This window comes from Monodon monoceros, unplaced genomic scaffold (genome assembly GCF_005190385.1).
Source record: "Monodon monoceros isolate NGI ecotype Baffin Bay Population unplaced genomic scaffold, NGI_Narwhal_1 Super_Scaffold_1, whole genome shotgun sequence".
Taxonomy (NCBI): Eukaryota; Metazoa; Chordata; class Mammalia; order Artiodactyla; family Monodontidae; genus Monodon; species Monodon monoceros.
The window spans coordinates 28,704,772-28,722,284 of record NW_021703765.1 but is presented as its reverse complement, the minus strand read 5'-3'; the positions used below and the strand labels follow the sequence as shown (position 1 = coordinate 28,722,284).

At 38.8% G+C, this 17,513-nt stretch overlaps 1 pseudogene; it reads left to right on the top strand.

Moving 5' to 3' along the window:
* Positions 1-260: 260 nt before the first annotated feature.
* Positions 261-1,034, top strand: LOC114900788 (annotated as a pseudogene).
* The last annotated feature ends 16,479 nt before the right edge of the window (positions 1,035-17,513 follow it).

The following is a 17,513-nucleotide window of genomic DNA, read 5'->3' as shown; positions in this document are numbered from 1 at the left end:
AGAATGAAAATATTTGAATATCAAGAAAGATCATAATTAAGAAAGCATGATTTTTTTTCTTAAAAATGTATGAAGTTAGTCAAAATGTCCAACTAAGCAGGATAAATATCTATAAAATGTTACTTTCTGTTATAGGCATTTTGTTTCACATCACTGCCCTCTTATGTTCTGATTTTAGTTGAATGAATATTTAGAGATAAATGTCATTTACAATTATTCTAGCCTGCTCTTTTGGCTGCACTCAGAAGCAGACCGCCGTGATGGGCCGCATGATCCCTGGGCAGAGAAAGGGTGCCGGCTCCGTGTTCCACGTGTGTGTGAACCACCAAAAGGGCATCACGTGTCTGCAAGCTGTGGACTTCGCCGAGTGACACGGCTACATCAAGGACATCGTGAAGGACATCATCCGTGACCCGGGTTGCTGTGTGCCCCTTGCCAAGGTGGTCTTCCAGGATCCATACCGTTTTAAGAAGTGGATGGAGCTGTTCATTGCCGCCGAGGGCATCCACACTGGCCAGTTTGTGTACTATGGCAAGAACGCCCAGCTCAACATCGGCAATATGCTGCTGGTGGACACCATGCCCGATGGCACCATCGTATATTGTCTGGAGGAGAAGCCTGGTGACTGGGGCATGCTGGCCAGAGCCTCTGGGAACTATGTGATTGTCATCTCCCACAACCCTGAGACAAAGAAGACCAGAGTGAAACTGCCCTTGGGCTCCAAGAAGGTCATCTCCTCCATCAACAGAGTTGTTGACAGTGTGGTGGCTGGAGGTGGTCGCATTGACAAGCCCATTCTGAAGGCCAGCTCTGCCTACCACAAGTATAAGGCAAAGAGGAATTGTTGGCCATGCATATGGGGTGTGGCCATGAACCCTGTTGAGCATCCCTTCAGAGGTGGCAACAACCAGCACATTGGCAAACCCTCTACCATCTGCAGAGATGTCCCTGCTGGCCGGAAAGTGGGTCTCATTTTTGCCTGCTGGACTGGGTGTCTCTGGGGAACCCAGACTGTGCAGGAGAAAGAGAATTAGGGCTGGGGGCTCAATAAAGCTTGTCTTTTTCACATACATGCAAAACTTATTCTAGCCTGTTTTTACTTGTTCTTATGCAGCTTTTGTAAGGAACACCTTTATTCCATTTGAAACTGTCAAACTTTCAGTCATGGAAGCAATTTGAAATCCTAGAATTTGATATCATCCCATCAATCCCTCTGTCTTCTCAGAAGAACAAAATTTAACCTTCCCAGAGTAACAAGGGTCAAAACAGTATTCTGAGATATTCTTATTTCCCCATCTCTAAAGCTAACAAACAACACCTTATTGTTCACATAATCTGGAATTGCAGTTTTTTCTTGCTTTATTAAAGCCATTCAACCATCTCAGTTTATTCTTAGCCTCCTTATAGAAGAAAAAAGTTATTTGGACAAAAATTTAGTGGCCTTTCTCCTCCTTTTCTAGTCCACAGGCATTCAAAATACCTGAATATTTAAAAGTTTGCAACCAAGATGAAGAGAAAACTTGGTATTTTTTTAGCTTCTTTTGTATTTTGCCATTTACTTACAGAATGAATTATTGGACTTAAATTGTCTTCCCCTTTTCCAGCTTTTTTTTTTTTTTTTTTTTGTGGTACGCGGGCCTCTCACTGTTGTGGCCTCTCCCGTTGCAGAGCACAGGCTCTGGACGCACAGGCTCAGCGGCCACGGCTCACAGGCCCAGCCGTTCCGTGGCACGTGGGATCTTCCCGGACCGGGGCACGAACCCGTGTCCCCTGCATCGGCAGGCGGACTCTCAACCACTGCGCCACCAGGGAAGCCCCAGCATTTTTTTTAACATCTTTATTGGAATATAATTTATTTAAAATGGTGTGTTAGCTTCTGCTGTATAACAAAGTGAAAGAGACATGCAGATACATATATCCCCCTATCTCCTCCCTCTTGCTTCTCCCTCCCACCCTCCCTATCCCACCCCTCTAGGTGGACACAAAGCACCGAGCTGATCTCCCTGTGCTATGTGGCTGCTTCCTATCAGCTATTTATTTTACATTTGGTAGTGTATATATGTCAATGCCACTCTCTCACTTTGTCCCAGCTTACCCTTCCCTTTCCCCGTGTCCTCAAGTCCATTCTCTACATCTGCATCTTTATTCCTATCCTGCCCCTAGGTTCTTCAGAAGCATTTTTTAAAAATATTCCATATATATGTGTTAGCATACATATTTGTTTTTCTCTTTCTGACTTAATTCACTCTGTATGACAGTCTCTAGGTCCATCCACCTCACTGCAAATAACTCAATTTCGTTTCTTTTTATGGCTGAGTAATGTTCCATTGTATATATGTGCCACATCTTCTTTATCCATTCATCTGTTGATGGACACTTACATTGCTTCCATATCCTGTCTATTGTAAGTAGTGTTGCAATGAACATTGTGGTACAGGACTCTTTTTGAATTATGGTTTTCTCAGGGTATATGCCCAGTAGTGGGATTTTTGGGTTGTATGATAGTTCTATTTTTAGTTTTTTAAGGAACCTCCATACTGTTCTCCATAGTGGCTGTACCAATTTACATTCCCACCCACAGTGCAAGAGGGTTCCCTTTTCTCCACACCCTCTCAAGCATTTTTTGTTTGTAGATTTTTTGATGATGGTCATTCTGACCAGTTTGTGGTGATACCTCATTGTAGTTTTTATTTGCATTTCTCTAATGATTAGTGATGTTGAGCGTCTTTTCATGTGTTAGTTGGCAATCTGTATATCTTTGGAGAAATGTCTATTTAGGTCTTCTGCCCATTTTTGGATTGGGGTTTTTTTTTATTGATATTGAGCTGTATGAGCTTCAGCAAATTCAATTTTAATCCAACTTGTAGTGTGACTTCAAAAAAAACTAAATAAATTTATATAAATTTAGTTTACATTAAAGTAAGTGTAAAAGTGGCTAGAATAAGTGATAAAAAAGTGTTGCTTTATTCTACATATGAGTATTAAATTCAATTTTTAGTGCCATGGTTTATAAGCATAATGGTCATGGAAAATGACAAAGATGTTAAAAGACTGGAAAAGATGCCATAAATGAAATAATGAGGTCAGTGGAGATCAAGATGGCAGATTAGAAGGGTATGGTGCTCACATTTCCTCACAAATATATTTTAAAAAAATAAATCTACATGGGAAACAATTCTCACAGAATACCTACTGAACACTGGCAGATCTCATATAACAAAAACTGCCAGAAAGATCACCACACAACTGCATAGGATGAAAGAAAGGAAAGGAATTGGGACCGGACTTGTGACCCTGGGAGTAAGCTTGAAAGAGGAAAGGTTCCCTCAACCTGGGAACACCTCTCACTGGCTGCGAGATCAGCTGGGACAGATACGGTGACTCAGAGGCTCAGAGAAGTGTGCAACAGGTGGCCTGTGGCAGGCAGGACAGAGAAACAAGCATAGATGGTCCTGGCCTCCTTGCTGCATTCCCCATCTTGAGACATATGCCTGCTGGAGATGCATGCAGCAAGTGGGTGATGAAACTCAGGGGACATACCTGGGGAAAGGATTGAGGTTGGCTGTGCAGAGGGAACCAGAAGGGTGTGGTCTGGGCCATAACTGGGGATATGGGCAGGACAGAGCCCAGGTTTGCCATGAGTGTCCCATTGTCAACACGTGCAAAAATGTGTGTGTGTGTGAGGGGGTTGTGGCCTATCCATAGCAGCCTCATTCTTGGTGTGCTAATAGCAGGTGCACCTCTGCTTCTATGAGATCTGGAAGCATGAAATCACTTGCTTGTTGCCCAAATGCAGAGGCAGGGTTGAAATCTGAGTTGATTCCCAGCTGCTGTGCAACTTCAATGGATTTACACCCCTGGAAGCTTTTTGACCAAAAAGGTTGCAGTACATCTGAGAGGATTACTGGTATTCCTGTGGCCAGAGCAGGTCTGATATCAGCAGTGGTGGGCTTTGTGGATGCATGGATACAGAGGCAGGGCTGGTGTCTGCACTCCCATGGTGGACCCAGGTGTGCAACCTCTGTGGGTCCAGTGCCAGTCTTTGGCAAATTTGTGATGGTGGTTTTGTGAACACAGTGCCTGAGGGAAATCCAGAGATGTGCCAGTGTTCCCACAGCTGAGGTGGGGTTGAGGGCAGTGCCAACAACAGTGTATTTTGTAAGCATGCACAATGGGTGACAGGTGTCAGAGACTGCACTTCTTGGTGGACAGCCCCTGAAGAGGAATACTCAGTGCCTCCTTTCCTCCAATCCTGGAGTAAGATTGCTCCAGTTCTGCTACTTCACTGTATAGAACCTGATTTGGGGGTTTCTATTCCATAAATTTGTGAGCAGAACTTGCTCCCAACAAGGCTGTTACAACCACAGAAGCAAAGAGGAGGCCCTGCCCAACACCTAGTTCAAGCTCTGGTAACAATATCACCAATAACACCCCCAGTCAAGGGAAAAACAGTGACCACAACCTGAGGAAAGATGTGGTAGGCATCCATACAAAAACAGCCCCTCCTACCAAAATAGACTCATGCAGCCTACACAGCAACATTCCAACATAAAAAGAACCATTCAAGACAATAATAGATAACTGTTTCTCCTAAATTCATAGAGTCAGAGAAGTATAAATGAAATGAAGAAGCAGAGGAACCCCTCCCAATGAAAATAACAAGAGAATTCCTCTGAAAGAACAAACAATGAAACAGACCTCTCTAGTCTACTAGAACCTGAGTTCAGAAAGGAAGTAATAAAAGTGCTGAAGGAATTTAAAAAAGGCTATTGATAGAAATGCAGATCACTGTAACAAGGAACTAGAAACTAAAAAGAGGAGCCAACAAGATTGTCAACTCAATTGATGAGATAAATACTGAGTTAAAGGCAATAAACAACACACTAAGCAATGTAAAAGAATGAATAAGTGATCTGGAAGACAGAATAATAGAAATCACCCATCAGAACAGCAGACAAAAAGACAAATAAAAGAAAGCAATATACAAGACCTATAGGATAATCTAAAGCATGCCAATCTATACATAATAGGGATCACAGAAAGAGAAGAAAGAGAAAAGGGGATTAAAAATGTATTTGAAGAAATTATAGCTGAAAACTTCTCAAACTTATAGAAGGAAACAGATATCCAGGCACAGGAAGCACAGAGGGTGCCAAACAAGATGAACACAAACAGACTTATATTAAGACACATTATAATTAAAATAGCAAAAGTTAGAGATAAAGAGAGGATTTTAAAGGCAGTAAGAGGAAAAAGAAAGAGTTAGTTACAAGGGAACCGCCAAAAGGCTATCAGCTAATTTTACTACAGATATGTTGCAGGCCAGAAGGGAGTCGTGAAATATATTCAATGTCCTGAAAGGGAAAAACCTGCAACCTAGGATTCTCTACCCAGCAAGATTACCATTTAGAATAGAAAAAGAGATAAAGATTTTCTCAGATAAGAAAAACTAAAAGAATACAGCAATGCTAAACCTAACCTAAAAGAAATATTAAAAGGTCTTCTTTAAATAGAAAAGAAATAAGAATCTATAAGAAAGAGAAAAATCATAATAGGAAAAAAATATATCAAAGGATTGAAGATCACTTGAATAAGCCTGTATATATATTTAAAAAATCAAAAGGAAATTGTGGAATAGACTATAAGTAAAAAGGATAAAATGAAGATGTAAAAGAGGACATCAAAATCATAAAATGTGGGGGTGGGGTGAAAGAAAATGTAGATTTTTTTTCAGAATGTGTTTGAACTTATATGACTATCAGCCTAAAGCAAGTAGATATAGAACAGGCTAACATACTTGAAAACCAGGGTAATCACAAATCAAAATCTTACTAGATTCCCCAAAACCAAACAAAAGGGAATTTAAGCATAATTCAAAAGGAAACCATCAAACCACAAAAGAAAAACGAAAAGAAATAGAGGTCTGTCACTGAACTGCCCTGGAGCCTGAGGAGACGGTGGCCTGACTGAGGCTGCCGGCTATGGAGGGGCCCCACCAGCTGAAGCCACGACAGTCCTTGGGACCGCGGGTCAGTTCTTTCAACAAGTAACTTAAAGACAACATGGAAAAACAAGGAGGTTTGTGCCTGAGATCATGTTGATGTGAAACCAGGAATGGCCACCTTGTGCCAGAGTGAGTACAACTTGGAGGAGCTTCAAGATAGCAGAAGAGTAAGATGTGGAGATCACCTTCCTCCCCACAAATACATCAGAAATACATTTACATGTGGAACAACTCCTACAGAACACCTACTGAATGCTGGCATAAGACCTTAGACCTCCCAAAAGGCAAGAAACTCCCCAAGAACCTGGGTAGGGTAAAAGAAAAAACAAACAAAAAAAGAGACAAAGAATAGGGACAGGACCTGCACCAGTGGGAGGGAGATGTGAAGGAGAAAAGGTTTCCACACGCTAGGAAGATTCCCGCACAGAGGATCAGTGCCGACCAGCACTCACCAGCCCGAGAGGCTTGTCTGCTCACCTGCCGGGACGGGCGGGGGCTGGGGACTGAGGCTTGGGTTTCGGAGGTAGGATTCCCGGGAAAGGACTGGGGTTGGCTGCGTGAACACAGCCTGAAGTGGGCTAGTGCACCACGGCTAGCTGAGAGAAGGTCCAGAAAATAGCCTGGAGCTGTCAAAGACACAAGAGACATTTTCTTGCCTCTTTGTTTCCTGGTGCGTGAGGAGAGGAGATTAAGAGTGCTGCTTAAATGAGCTCCAGAGATGGATGTGAGCCGCGGCTATCAGCACGGACCCCACAGACGGGCATGGGATGCTAAGGCTGCTGCAGCAGCCACAAAGAAACCTGTGTGGAAGCACATGTCACTATCCACACCTACTCTCCTGGGAGCCTGTGCAGCCCACCACTACCAGAGTCCCGTGATCCAGGGACAACTTCCCAGGGAGAATGCATGGCATGCCTCAGGCTGGTGCAAGGTCAGGACAGCCTCTGCCACTGTAGGCACGCCGTGCATCCGTACCCCTCCCTCCCCCTGGTCTGAGTGAGCCAGAGCATCCGAATCAGCTGCTCCTTTAACCCCATCCTGTATGAGTGAAGAACAGATGTCCTCAGGCGACCTACACACAGAGGGGGGTAAAAATCCAAAGCTGAACTCCAGGAGCTGTGCAAACAAAGAAGAGAAAGGGAAATTTCTCCCAGCATCCTCAGGAGCAGCGGATTAAATCTCCACAATCAACCATGCCTCTGTGGAATACCTGAATAGACAACAAATTATCCCAGATTAAGGAGGAGGACATTGGGATCAACGATATGTATATATATTTTTTCCCCTTTTTCTCTTTTTGTGAGTGTGTATGTGTATGCTTCTGGGTGTGATTTTGTCTGTATAGCTTTACTTTTACCATTTGTCCTGGGGTTCTCTCTGTCTGCTTTCTTTTTGTTTATTATTACTTAAAAATATTTTTTCTTAATAATTATTTTAAAAACTTTATTTAATTTTACTTTATTTAATTTTATCTTCTTTTTTTCTTTCTTTCTTTTTTTTCCCATTTTATTCTGAGCCATGTAGAGGACAGGCTCTTGGTGCTCCAGCCAGGCTCAGAGCTATGCCACTGAGGTGGGAGAGCCAAGTTCAGAACACGGGTACACAAGAGACCTCCCAGCTCCATGTAATATCAAATGGCAAAACTCTTCCAGAGATCTCCATCTCAAAGCCAAGTCCAAACTCCACTCAATGATCAGCAAGATACAGTGCAGGACACCCTATGTTAAACAGCTAGCAAGACAGGAACACAGCCGCATCCATTAGCACAGAGGCTGCCTAAAATCAAAATAAGGCCACAGACACCCCAATACACACCACCAGACGTGGACCTGCCCACCAGAAAGACAAGAGCCCGCCTCATCCACCAGAACACAGGCACTAGTCCCCTACACCAGGAAGCCTACATAACCCACTGAACCAACCTTAGCTACTGGGGACAGACACTAAAAACAACAGGAACTACGATCCTGCAGCCTGCAAAAAGGAGACCCCAAACACAGTAACTTAAGCAAAATGAGAAGACATAGAAACACATAACAGATGAAGGAGCAAGGCAAAAACCCATCAGACCTAACAAATGAAGAGGAAATAGGCAGTCTACCTGAAAAAGAATTCAGAATAATGATAGTAAAGATGATCCAAAACCTTGGAAATAGAATGGACAAAATACAAGAAACATTTAACAAGGACCTAGAAGAACCAGTGGGCAAACAAACAGTGATGAACAACACAATAAATGAAATTAAAAATTTGCTAGAAGGAATCAATAGCAGAATAACTCAGGCAAAAATACAGATAAGTGACCTGGAAGATAAAATAGTGGAAATAACAACTGCAGAGCCGAATAAAGGAAAAAGAATGAAAAGAATTGAGGACAGTCTCAGAGACCTCTGTGACAACAATAAATGCATGAACATTCGAATTATAGGGATCCCAGAAGAAGAAGAGAAAAAGGACTGAGAAAGTATTTGAAGAGATTATAGTTGAAAAATTCCCTAATATGGGAAAGGAAATAGTTAAACAAGTGCAGGAAGCACAGAGAGTCCCATACAGGATAAATCCAAGGAGAAACATACCAATACACATAATAATCAACTATCAAAAATTAAATACAAAGAACAAATATTAAAAGCAGCAGGGGAAAAATAAAACAAGTAACACATAACGGAAAACCCATCAGGTTAACAGCTTATCTCTCAGCAGGTACTTTGCAAGCCAGAAGGGAGTGGCAGGACATATTTAAAGTGATTAAAGAGAAAATCCTACAACCAAGATTACTCTATCCAGCAAGGATCTCATTCAGATTTGATGGAGAAATTAAAAGCTTTACAGACAAGCAAAAGCTAAGAGAACTCAGCACCACCAAACCAGTTTTACAACAAATGCTAAAGGAACATCTCTGGACAGGAAACAAAAGAGAAAGAAAAGACCTACAATATTAAACTAAAAACAATTAAGGAAACGGTATTAGGAACATACATACCGATAATTACCTTAAATGTAAATGGATTAAATGCTCCAACCAAAAGACATAGACTGGCTGAATGGATACAAAAATAAGACCCGTATATATGCGGTCTACAAGGGAACCACTTCAGACCTAGTGACACATACAGACGTAAGTGAGGGGATGGAAAAAGATATTGCATGCAAATGCAAATCAAAAGAACGCTGGAGTAGCAATTCTCATATCAGACAAAATAAACTTTAAAAACAAAGACAGTTACAAGAGATAAAAAAGGACACTACATAATGATCAAGGGATCAATCCAAGAAGAAGATTTAACAATTGTAAATATTTATGTACACAACATAGGAGCAACTCAATACATAAGGCAAATACTAACAGCCATGAAAGGGGAAATCGATAGTAACACAATCATAGTAGGGAACTTTAACACACCAGTTTCACCAATGGACAGATAATCCAAAATGAAAATAAATAAGGAAACAGAAGCTTTAAGTTATACATTAAACAAGATAGACTTAATTGATATTTATAGGACATTCCACCCCGAAACAACAGAATACACATTCTTCTCAAGTGTTAATGGAACAGTCTCCATCATAGATCATATCTTGGGTCACAAAACAAGCCTTGGTAAATTTAAGAAAATTGAAATCATATACAGTATCTATTCTGACCACAATGCTGTGAGACGAAATATCAATTACAGGAAAAAATCTGTAAGAATACAAACACATGAAGGCTAAACAACACACTACTTAACAACCAAGCGATCACTGAAGAAATCAGAAGAAATCAAAAAAATATCTAAAAACAAGTGACAATGAAAGCACAACGACCCAGAACCTATGAGATACAGCAAAAGCAGTTCTAAGAGAGAAGTTTATAACTATACAAGCCTACCTTAAGAAAGAAGAAGCATCTCAAGTAAACAACCTAACGTTACATCTAAAGCAATTAGAGAAAGAAGAACAGAAAAACCCCAAAGTTAGCAGAAGAAAAGTAATCATAAAGATCAGATTAGAAATAAATGAAAAAGAAATGAAGGAAATGAGAGCAAATATCAATAAAACTAAAAGCCAGTTCTTTGAGAAGGTAAACAAAGTTGATAAACCATTAGCCAGACTTATCAAGAAAAAAGGGAGAAGGCTCAAATCAATAGAATTAGAAATGAAAAATGAGAAGTAACAAGTGACACTGCAGAAATACAAAGGATCATGAGAGATTACTACAAGCAACACTATGCCAATAAAATGGACAACTTTGAAGAAATGGACAAATTCTTAGAAATGCGCAACCTTCTGAGACTGAACCAGGAAGAAATAGAAAATACAAAAAGACCAGTCACAAGCACTGTAATTGAAACTGTGATTAAAAATCTTCCAACAAACAAAAGTCCAGGACCAGATGGCTTTAAGGGCGAATTCTATCAAACTTTTAGAGAGGAGCTAACACCTATCCTCTCAAACACTTCCAAAATATAGCAGAGGGAGGAACACTCCCAACTCATTCTACGAGAACACCATCACTCTGATACCAAAACCATACACAGATGTCACAAAGAAAGAACTACAGGCCAATATCACTGATGAACATAGATGCAAAAATCCTCAACAAAATACTAGCAAACAGAATCGAACAGCACATTAAAACGATCATACATCATGATCAAGTGGGATTTATCCCAGGAATGCAAGGATTCTTCAGTATATGCAAATCAATCAATGTGATACACCATATTCACAAATTGAAGGAGAAAATCCATACGATCATCTCAATAGATGCAGAGAAAGCTTTTGACAATATTCAACACCAATGTATGAAAAAAACCCTCCAGAAAGTAGGCATAGAGTGAAATTTCCTCAACATAATACAGGCCATATATGACAAACCCACAGCCAACATCATCCTCAATGGTGAAAACCTGAAACCATTTCCACTAAGATCAGGAATAAGACAAGGTTGCCCACTCTCACCACTATTATTCAACATAGTTTTGGAAGTCTTAGCCAACAAAATCAGAGAAGAAAAAGAAATAAAAGGAATCCAAAATGGAAAAGAAGAAGTAAAGTTGTCACTGTTTGCAGATGACATGATAATATACATAGAGAATCCTAAAGATGCTACCAGAAAACTACTATAGCTAATCAATGAATTTGGTAAAATAGCAGGATACAAAATTAATGCACAGAAATCTCTTGCATTCCTATACACTAATGATGAAAAATCTGAAAGTGAAATTCAGAAAACAGTCCCATTTACCATTGCAACAAGAAGAATAAAATATCTAGGAATAAACCTACCTAAGGAGACAAAAGAACTGTAGGCAGAAAATTGTAAGACACTGATGAAAGAAATTAAAGATGATACAAGTAGATGGAGAGATATAGCATGTTCTTGGATCGGAAGAATCAACATTGTGAAAATGACTCTACTACCCAAAGCAATCTACAGATTCAATGCAATCCCTATCAAACTACCACTGGCCTTTTTAACAGAACTAGAACGAAAAATTTCACAATTTGTATGGAAACACGACAGACCCTGAATAACAAAAGAAATCTTGAGAAAGAAAAATGGAGCTGGAGGAATCAGGGTTCCTGAGTTCAGACTATACTACAAAGTGAGAGTTATCAAGACAGTATGGTACTGGCACAAAAACAGAAATATAGATCAATGGAACAGGATAGAAAGCCAAGAGATAAACCCATGCACATATGGTCACCTTATCTTTGATAAAGGAGGCAAGAATATACATTGGAAAAAAAGAGAGGCTCTTCAATAAGTGGTGCTGAGAAAACTGGACAGCTACATTTAAAAGAATGAAATTAGAGCACTTTCGAGCACCATACACAAAAATAAACTCAAAATGGATTAAAGACCTAAATATAAGGCCAGACACCATCAAACTCTTAGAGGAAAATATAGGCAGAACACTCTATGACATAAATCACAGCAAGATCCTTTCTGACCCACCTCCTAGAGAAATGGAAATAGAAACAAAAATAAGCAAATGAGACCTAATGAAACTTAAAAGCTTTTTAACAGCAAAGGAGACCATGAACAAGACAAAAAGACAACCCTCAGAATGGGAGAATATATTTGCAAATGAAGCAACAAACAAAGGATTAATCTCCAAATCATAAAAGCAACTCATGTAGCTCAATATCAAAAAAAACAAACAACCTAATACAAAAATGGGCAGAAGACCTAAATAGACATTTCTCCAAAGAAGATACACAGATTGCCAACAGACACATGAAATAATGCTCAACATCATTAATCATTAGAGAAATCCAAATGAAAACTACAATAAGGTGTCATTTCACACCGGTCAGAATGGCCATCATCAAAATATCTACAAGCAATAAATGCTGGAGAGGGTGCGGGAAAAGGGAACCCTTTCGCACTGTTGGTGGGAATGTAAACTGCTACAGCCACTATGGAGAAGAATATGGAGGTTCCTTAAAAAAACTAAAAATAGACCTATCATACTACCCAGCCATGCCACTACTAGGCATATACCCTGAGAAAACCACAAGTCAAAAGAGTCCTGTACTAAAATATCCATTGTAGTTCCATTTACAATTGACAGAACATGGGAGCAACCTAAGTGCCCATCAACAGATGAATGGATAAAGAGGATATGGCACAAATATACAATGGAATATTACTCAGCCGTAAAAAGGAACGAAATTGAGTTATTTGTAGTGAGGTGGAAGGACCTAGAGTCTGTCATACAGAGTGAAGTAAGTCAGAAAGAGAAAAACAAATACCATACACTAACACATATATATGGATTCTAAAAAAAACAATTGTCATGAAGAACCTAGGGGCAAGACGGGAATAAAGACCCACACCTACTAAAGAATGGACTTGAGGACACGGGGAGGGGGATGTGTAAGCTGGGACAAAGTGAGAGAGTGTCATGGACATATATACACTACCACATGTAAAATATATAGCTAGTTGGAAGCAGCTGCATAGCACAAGGAGATCAGCTCAGTGCTTTGTCACCACGTAGAAGGGTGGGATAGGGAGGGTGGGAGGGAGGGAGATGCAAGAGGGAAGAATTATGAGGACATATGTATATATATATATAACAGATTCACTTTGTTGTAAAGCAGAAACTGACACACCATTGTAAAGCATTTATACTCTAATAAAGATGTTAAAAAATAAATAAAATAAAAAGAAAGGAACAAGAAGGAATACCAAAATGCTGGAACATAATATTTAAAATGACAATAAACACAAACATAAAAATAATTACCTTAAATGTCAAAGGACTAAATGCTCCAATCAAAAGACATAGAGTGACAGATTGGATAATAACACAAGAACCTACAATATGCTGCCTACAGTAGACCCACTTTAGGGTGAAGGACATATATAGATTGAAAGTGACGTGATGGAAAAAGATATTTCATGAAAATGGAAATGACAGGGAAGAGAGGTGGCAGTACTCATATAAGATAAAATCGAATTTTAAATAAAGGCCATAAAGAAAGATAAATACACTATACAATGGTAAAAGGATCAATACAAGAAGAAGATATTATACTTATTAGCAAATGTGCACCTGATATAGGAGCAACTAAATACATAAAACAAATATTAACAGACATAAAGTATAAATTGACAGGAATACAATAACAGTAGGAGACTTTAAAATGCCACTGATATCAATGGACAGATCTTCCACACAGAAAATCAAAGCAACAGAGACCCTAAATGACACAATAAAACAATTGGCTTAATTGATATCTATAGGACACTACATCCAAAATACAGAATACATATTCTTTTCAAGTGTGCATGGAACATTCTCTAGTATAGACAACATAGTAGGACATGAACAAGCCTCAACCAATTTAAGCAGATAGAAATTATTTCAAGCATATTTTCTGACCACAATGGCATGAAAGTTGAAAGCATCCACAGAAAGAAAAATAAGGCAAAAAAAAAAAAGCCAATTATATGGAGAGTAAAAAACATGTTATTAAAAAATTAATAGATCTGGGCTTCCCTGGTGACGCAGTGGTTGAGAGTCTGCCTGCCGATGCAGGGGACATGGGTTTCATGCCCCGGTCTGGGAAAATCCCACATGCCACAAAGCAGCTGAGACTGTGAGCCATGGCCACTGAGCCTGCACATCTGGAGCCTGTGCTCTGTAATGGGAGAGGCCACAACAGTGAGAGGCCCGCGTACCACAAAAAAAAAAAAAATAAATTAATAGGTCAACAATGAAATCAAAGACTAAATTTAAAAATACCTCAAGACAAATGATAATGAAAGCACAACCATACAATATCTATGGTATGCAGCAAAAGCAGTCCCAAGAGGGAAATTCATTGTGATATAAACCTTCCTCATAAAATAAGAAAAACCTACAACCTAAAAAAATTAGAAAAAGAAGAAAAAACAAAACCAAAAGTCAGTAGAAGGAAGGAAATAATAAAGATAGGAAACAGATAAAAAATTTTAAAAACCATAGAAAAAAATCCATAAAACCCAAGCTTGTTTTTGATACGATAAGCAAGATCAACAAACCTCCAGCAAAGCTCACCAAGAAGAAAAGAGAGGACCCGAATAAACAAATAAGAATTGAAAGAGAAGAAATAACTACTGACACTGCAGAAATACAAAACATCATAAGACATTATTATGGACAATTATATGGCAAAAAATTGGACAACCTAGAAGAAATGGACAAGTTTCTAGAAATATACAGTCCACCAAACCTGAATCAAGAAGAAATAGATGTTCATGGAAGCAACATAAGTGTCCATCAACAGATGAATGGATAAAGAAGATATGGCACATATATGCAGTGGAATATTACTCAGCCATAAAAAGAAACAAAATTGAGTTAATTGTAATGAGGTGGATGGACCTAGAGTCTGTCATACAGAGTGAATTAAGTCAGAAAGAGAAAAATATGTATGCTAACACATGTATATGGAATCTTAAAAAAAAATGGTTCTGAAGAACCTAAGGGTAGGATAGGAATAAAGATGCAGATGTAGAGAATGGACTTGAGGACATGGGGAAGGGGAAGGGTAAGCTGGGACAAAGTGAGAGAGTGGCATGGACATATATACACTACCAAATGTAAAATAAATAGCTAATGGGAAGCAGCCACATAGCACAGGGAGATCAGCTCGGTGCTTTGTGTCCACCTAGAGGGGTGGGATAGGGAGGGTGGAGGGAGGGAGATGCAAGAGAGAAGAGATATGGGGACATATTTATATGTATAACTGATTCACTTTGTTATAAAGCAGAAACTAACACACCATTGTAAAGCCATTGTACTCCAATAAAGATGTTTTTTAAAAAAGAAGAAAGGCAGAGATACACACACACACATACACACAAACACACACACACACACACACACACAAAGAAGAAGAAGAAGAAGAAAAAGAATAAGAAGAAGGAGGAGGAGGAGGAGAAGGAGAAGGAGAAATAGATAATTTGAACAGACTGATCACTAGAAGTGAAAAAGAATCTGTAATAAATAAATAAAAATAAATAAATAAAACTCCCTGAAAACAAAACCCAGGATCAGATGCCTTCACTGAATAATTTTACCAAACATACAAAGAAGAACTTGTACCAATATTTCTCAAACTATTCCAAAATTTGAAGGGAAAGGATTACTCCCAAAGTCATTCTATGGAGCCACCATCATCCTGATACTATACAAAGGCACTATGAAAAAAGAAAATTATAGGCCAATATTTTGATGAATATAGATGCAAAAATCTTCAAGAAGATATAAGCAGGTCTTCCCTGGTGGTGCAGTAGTTGAGAGTCCGCCTGCTGATGCAGGGGACACGAGTTCGTGGCCCAGTCTGGGAGGATCCCACATGCCATGGAGTGGGTGGGACCGTGAGCCATGGCCACTGAGCCTGCATGTCCAGAACCTGCACTCCACAACAGGAGAGGCCACAACAGTGAGAGGCCCGTGTACTGCAAAAATAAAAAATAAAAAAAGATATAAGCAAACCAAATTCAACAATACATAAAAAAGATTGTACACCATAATCAAGTTAGATTCATCCAGGGTCAGAAGGATGGTTCAACATACGTAAATTAATTCATGTGATACACAGCATCAACAAAAGACAATAAACACATGATCACCTCAATAAATTCAGAAAAATCACTTGATAAAATTCAACATCGATTTATGATAAAAACTCTCACAAATTTGGTATAAAGGGAATGTATCTCAGCATAATAAAAGCCATTTATGATAAACCCACAGCCAACATAATACTTATGGGTGAAAAGTTTTAAGCCTTCTCATTAAAATCTCAAACAAGACAAGGATGTCCACTCTCACCACTTCTATTCAACATAATATAGGAAGTCCTGGCCACAGCAATCAGACAAGGTAGCAGGATACAAGAGTAACATACATAAATTTGTTGCATGTCTTTACACTAAAAGTGAAATATCAGAAAGCGAGTGTAAGGAAAAAAAAACCTTTTAAAATCGTATTTAAAATGCTTAGTAATAAACCTGGCAAATGAGGCAAAAGACTTATATGGTGATGATAAGAAGTATAAAACATTAATAAAGAAAATTGAAGATGATTCAAAGAAATGGAAAGATAACCCATGCTCTTGGATTGTAAGAATTAATATTGTTAAAGAGGCCATACTACCCAAAGCAATCTACAGATTTAATGTGATCCCTATCAAATTACCCATGACATTTTTCACAGAACTAGAATAAATAATCCTAAAATTTATAAGGAACCATAAACTACCTTTTTAAAAAAGACCATAAAAAATCCAGAGCAAAGCAGGAAGTGTAACCGTTCTGGACTTCAGACAATTCTACAAAGCTACTGTAATCAAAACAGTATGGTAGGGACACAAAACCAGATATATGGATTACCTGGACATAATAGAGAGCCCAGAAATAAACTCGTATGCTTATGGTCAATTAATTTTGAATAAAGAAGGCAAGAGTATACAAAGACAGTCTCTTCAGCAAGTGGTTTTGGGAAAGTTGGACAGCCGTATGTAAATCAATGAAGGCAGAACATACCTTAATACCATACACAAAAAGAAACTCATAAAGACTTAAAGACTTAGTTATAAGACATGACAATATAAAACTCCTAGAGGAGAACATAAGCAAAACCTTCTCTGACATCAATCGTACCAATGTTTTCTTATTTCATTCCCCTAAAGCAAACTAAATTAAAGCAAAAATAAAGAAATGTGACTTAATCAAATTTATCAGCTTTTGCACAGCAAATTAAACCAAAAACAAAATGAAAAGACAATGTATGAGATGGGAGAAAATATTTTAAATAATGCTACCAACAAGGGCTTAATTTCCAGAATATACAAACATCCCATATAGTTCATTAACAAAACAAAACAAACAAGTAAAATACCAAGCCAATCAAAAACTGAGCAGAAGACCTAAATAGACATTTCTTCAAATAAGACATACAGATGGCCAACAGGCAGATGAACAGATGCTCCACATTGCTAATTACTAGAGAAGTGTAAATGT